Below are 6,000 nucleotides of genomic sequence, written 5' to 3'. Positions count from 1 at the left end.
TCTAAAGTGTTACAGTCCTCCCTCTATGCCGGGGTTATGCAGGGGTGCATAACCCTAGAAGGTTAGTGGCCTCTCGTCTGTCACAGCAATTATACTGTCCATGGTCTCACTGGTCCTGCTCATATGCGCTCCTTTCTCGTTTCTTTGCATAAATGCTAAAATTGACCTGACATTATGATTCTCCAGGTCATTACTAGAGATGAGCGAATATGTTTGGGTCCCTTCTTATTTGGCAAGCTATAGCGCTTACCGAAAAAGCTAAAGCGGGAACCCAGATACATGGAGAGCGCCGGCTGATCAGCTGTTCGGCTCCACAGCTGCATGTGTAGTGGCTGTGTGACAGTGAAAACACATGCATGGAGAGGCCAACACACAGGCTCTCACACACATGTGACTGTCACACATTTACCAAACATGTATAGGTTTGCTTTTATTTAAGTGATGGAAAAAAATGCCATTTTTGGAGTCCCGTAGCATCTCAATTTTTTGGGATCTGGGGTAGGGTGATGGCTTATTTTTTGTGCGTCAAGCTGATGTTTTTACTAGTACCATTTTGGGGTAGATACGATGTTTTGGCCTCCTGTTACTGCATTTTATTGCAATGTTGCGGTGACAAAAAAACCCCCGCCATTCTGGCATTTTGATTTTTTTTTTCTCGTTAACGATTGGATTTAGTTTATATTTTGATAGATTGGGCGTTTCTGAGTGCAGCGATACCAAACGTGTATTTTTTTGTTTTCATTTGAATGGGGTGTTAGGTGGCTATCGGACACCTAGTGGTTGGGAGATAAAGTTGAAGTAATGCTTTAATACATACAGGAAAATGCTCCAGAACTCTAAGTGCTGAGAGGAGTTAATCGGCCATGACAGATTGATAGTGAGCAGCTGATGAGTTGGGAGAGACTGCTACTCACCATATCTCCACCCCTGGGTGTAGTTCGCTTGGTAAAATTGAAAGCTGTTTTATCTCCCAAAGGGTTTGTGTGTGCAGAGGTTGCAGAGCTCCTGAATCAAATGCCCTTGCAAAAAGGACTAAGAAGCTGGACTCTAAGCCAGGTGGGATAACCAGCACTATTGTACAAACTTGTTACTTTTTGCTTTATCGTGTGCCGGACGAAGGCTGTATTTACGTTTTCTGGTGAGGTGGTTTATGAGGATTACAATAAACCTGGTGGACTTTAAATAGAAACGGTTCCGGTGTCTACCTCTTTAAGAAGCCAAGTGAGTCAACCTACCACAATGGCAAAAGGGAGGCGATTTGAACTTTTATTTTAAATTTTTCTTTAACTTGCTTCAATACTTGACGCTGCGATCTTCTGATCACTTGTGCTACACATAGCAAGGCTTCAGACCTGCTGTGTGTAGCAGAACTGATCATCTACTATGAAAGCTGGCCACAGAACGGAGCTCATAGCAGATCTGCAATGACAAGCATGGGAGGTCTTCTGCAGACCCCCGTTCTCATGCCAATCCATTGGCATCCCATGATCATTTGACAGAGGAGCCAGTAGGCCGGGTTTCTTCTGTGCTTCTGGACGATTTCAGAGATTGACATCGGCATTTAACATGTTAACAGCCGCAGGTGGATCGCGATTTCACCCACAGCTGTTAGGGGCACATGTCAGCTGTAAAAATCAGCTGTCATGTGTCGGTAAAGATGTGGGCTCAGTGCCGAAGCCTGCATCAAATGTCAGGTCAAGACCTATGATGCATATATAGGTCATGAAGGGGTTAAAGCCTAGCTACCGTCTTATTGATGGCGGGTAGGCAAGAGAGGTCATGCACATGGGGATGAGGACGATTTTGAGAATCTATACATTGTTATAACAGCACAAAGCTTTTGTGAAATTAACTCACTAGACATTATTTATTTTCAGCCACAAGCCTAATATCAATTATCACAAACAACTCCCAAGAACTTCAGCTCAGCAATATTTAATTCAATGGGAGCTGATCTGCAGTTCTTCTCAATGACCTCTACACAGTGTATGGATCTGTTCTGATCTGGCTCCATGCACTGTTTACAACCGGCATTGCTAATTACGCCTGAACGATGGGTGTGCTGTAAGATGGACCCCCACCAATCCAATACTGATGACCCAGAGATTAGAAGCAATGTCAGAAAGTAATATTTTACTGAAAGAGTAATGGATACAGGGAACAAAATTCCAACACGTGTTTTTTGGGAAAATAATATAAGTCTATATGTAATCTGTATATGGTGGCGCAAAGTGTCGCTAATGCTATAAATTCCTGCAGCAATACCAACAAACTTCCACAAAAATTTGTAAAGTGAATAAATATAAAGATAGCATATACCTGAGTACTGTATATACGGGTACGCGCTGGATGATAGCTACAATAATAATGCAGTGCACATTTTGGTGTTTAAGACATTCCTATTAGCTATCATCCAGCACGTACCCGTATATACTCAGGTATATGCTATCTTTATAAATAATATAATAACCCTTAAACTACATCATAAATGTGGTTTGATTGGTCTGGATTTTTCTTTCAGATTCTGTAGCTGGAACTCTTAAGAGCTTCAAATAAATGTTATGTTAGGTTATATAGTGTCTGATTTTCCTAAAAAGAAATCTAGAAATGTATACAAAAAAGCTTCGAAAACATAAAAGTGCTCTTGACCTAGGCCTATCCAAGACGTCAGAGATGTGGAAGAGTGCAGAGAGCTGCACATAGATCCGGGTGTGCAAGACATCCCCTGGGAGGTGGTCAACTTTTGTCTAAATGTATCCTAAGGACATGTGCACATATTGCAAAAGTGAAGGAACACCTGGTACCAGCAAAATGAATGAGATATCTGAAGTCTCATGCACATGTTGCTGATTTTGTCCTTGTAGATTTGCATACTAATGAGTGGGAATAATTCCCACCAAAATTGTATGTAAAAAAAAAGAGACAAAAACAAGCACATTTTAGGAAGAGTTTTTCCTGCCAACCCATCGAGATTTGCAGCGGAATTCTCTGCGTCAAATCCTAAACATGTACAGATACCCTTTCAGGGAAGGAGAGAAGACAAATGGATGACTTCTGGGTCATATATTATTGTCTTTTCCCTTTGTGGATTATGACAAATTAGATGAAGAAATGGAGATGGGGTGAGTGTAGGCAGGTATGTATTTCATGCTTTATGCATTTTTACATTTATGCCTTTTTTTATTCATTTCAACTTTTATTGCAAATTTTGAAGTTCATAAGATGTTTTGGTCCATTGCACAAGCTCAGAGTTCAGAGCAGTAGACCAAAACACCATGATTGAATCTGGTTAAACTGGAAATTTCTCAATAATAACATAATCAAATTAAACGTGGAGGGCCAAGGATCACTTCTGGACAGGTATTATGGATCAGAGGCAGCTGCTCAATCTAGGAGTAGCAAACCTTAAGATTGTGAGAGATGATGACATTTTTCTAAGTCCTCATAGAGACAAGAGAACAATAATGTCTAAAACTACATTAACTCAATCACCAGTCCATATCCCATTGTGGGCGACCTTTAGGTCAACTCATAATATTTTTGATTTTTAATTAAAAAAAAACCCTTTGACTTCTTACAAATATTATACAGCAAGAATTGGGGAAAGGAATCATTATTTGCTAGTATTTCAATTTAATATGATCGTGGGCACATATACAATTTTGTTATTGCATTGTGGCAGAACATGCTGTTTTCAGATTGCCAATTTAAGGCAGAGGATGACCTTTCTCTTAAGTTGGGCGAGAGAATGTTTACAACTTCTCCATTCCTTCCTGTGAAGTGGGCTGCTGTCATTAGAACAGAACATCAAAGACGGTGCGGTACAAACAATCCTCTTGAACGCAGTGTCACAAAGAAAATGGAAGAGGAGTATTGCTCACTTGAAACAATATCAAGTGCTTGACACATCACATGATAATTGAGAAATAAACAATTTCTCAGCCAGAGAAAGATCATGGGTTCTCAATGAAGAAGGAATAGAAAAATCATTACTATGAGAAAAAAAGCTCTCCAAGAACAATCATGAGATTTTATACACGGCACTATATTGAGCCAAACTGAAAAAGTAATGTTAAAGGGACACTGTCACCTGGATTTGGAGGGAACAATCTTCAGCCATGGAGGCGGGGTTTTTGATTCACCCTTTCCTTACCCGCTGGCTGCATGCTGGCTGCAATATTGGATTGAAGTTCATTCTCTGTCCTCCATAGTACACGCCTGCACAAAGCAATCTTGCCTTGCGCAGGTGTGTACTATGGAGGACAGAGAATGAACTTCAAACCAATATTGCAGCCAGCATGCAGCCAGCGGGTAAGGAAAGGGTGAATCAAAAACCCAAAAACCCCGCCTCCATGGCTGAAGATTGTTCCCTCCAAATTCAGGTGACAGTGTCCCTTTAAAGGGAACCTGTCACCTGAATTTGGCAGGACAGGTTTGCGGTCATATGAGCGGGGTTTTCGGGTGCTTGATTCACCCTTTCCTTACCCGCTGGCTGCATGCTGGCCACAATATTGGGTTGAAGTTCATGCTGTGTCCTCCGTAGTACACACCTGCGCAAGGCAATCTTGCCTTGCGCACACGCAGTATGCTTTGCCCAACTGTGGGCAAAGCCGAAAAGCATTAGTGCGCATGCGCTGGCGCATTATGTCCCGGAAGTATTTTGCGGTGTTCCGAGACATAGTGCGCCGGCGCATGCGCACTAATGCTTTTCGGCTTTGCCCACAGTTCAGGTGACAGGTTCCCTTTAAGGGTTGAGGTGCATTCTCTAAACCAGGGGTCCCCAACTCCAGTCCTCAAGGCCCACCAACATGTCATGTTTTCAGGATTTCCTTAGTCTTGCCCAGGTAATAATTGCATCACCTGTGCAATGCAAAGGAAATCCTGAAAACATGACCTGTTGGTGGGCCTTGAGGACTGGAGTTGGGGACCCCTGCTCTAAACCAAGGGTTTCCAACTAAAATGTGGCCTGGGGCCACAATGGTAAATTTAAGCGGGGTCTACACAGAGACTTTGGCTTTCTGAATACTGATATGAAGCATATTGTTAACATATAAATTGCCATTCTGCAACCCAAAATAGAAAATATACATCGACAAACATTTAATTAGCCACTGTATGGTGTTCCATGGTAAGCAGGACACCAAACAAGTGGAGTAAGTAGAACTGAAGAAGCAAACAGGTGTGCAAATACACACGGGAACTGTAACTTTATAGGAAACACATATCTTCTGTCAGGGAAGCATCTAATCACAGGAATACAGATTCGTATCCTCCAGCAGGGCAATGGTAAATCACAAGGTATAATAGGGAATTAGATACAGTCTGACACATTCCAACAGGATGATGGTTAAAAGAAGCAATACATGCAAACTGGGACTTGTAGCATGAAAATGGTTTAACCACAGGAAAGTCATGACATAAAGGGAAATGGAGATTCACTTGAAGAGAAGCATTACCTAATTTACAAAGACTATGTGTGAAGAGGATGTAGAACAGTTGGGAGAAGCTGATAACTTGCTGAGATCTTAGTGAGGACAACATCAAGAAAACTGGATGGAGCTTGGAAATAACTGGTTGTAGAATGGAACTCGGGGAAAGCTGACACTGGAACTAAGCTAAGCGAATAAGTAACTCCTGACAAACTTAGAACTATGGACAATGCTACTTAATACCCAAGCACCTGGTGTCTGCTAAAGCAGGCCTAAAGGCTCAGGGTGATGATGTCAGGAGTTTGCCAAGCTATCTGAAAAACTCATAATGGACTACTGCACAAGAAGATGGCCATAAGAGAAGGAAGCCAGGCGCAGGTAACAGAATTACTTTATAGAAATAATTCAATAGTATAAAGTAATTAAATACAAACATCTCACACTACAACAGACAAGGAGTACATACAGTGGGTGAAATAATTATTGAACACGTCACCAATTTTTTAAGTAAATCTATTTCTAAAGGTGCCATTGACATGAAATTATCACCAGATATTGGTAACAACCCATC

This window comes from Ranitomeya imitator, chromosome 6 (assembly GCF_032444005.1).
Source record: "Ranitomeya imitator isolate aRanImi1 chromosome 6, aRanImi1.pri, whole genome shotgun sequence".
NCBI lineage: Eukaryota > Metazoa > Chordata > Amphibia > Anura > Dendrobatidae > Ranitomeya > Ranitomeya imitator.
This window is presented reverse-complemented; position numbering follows the sequence as displayed.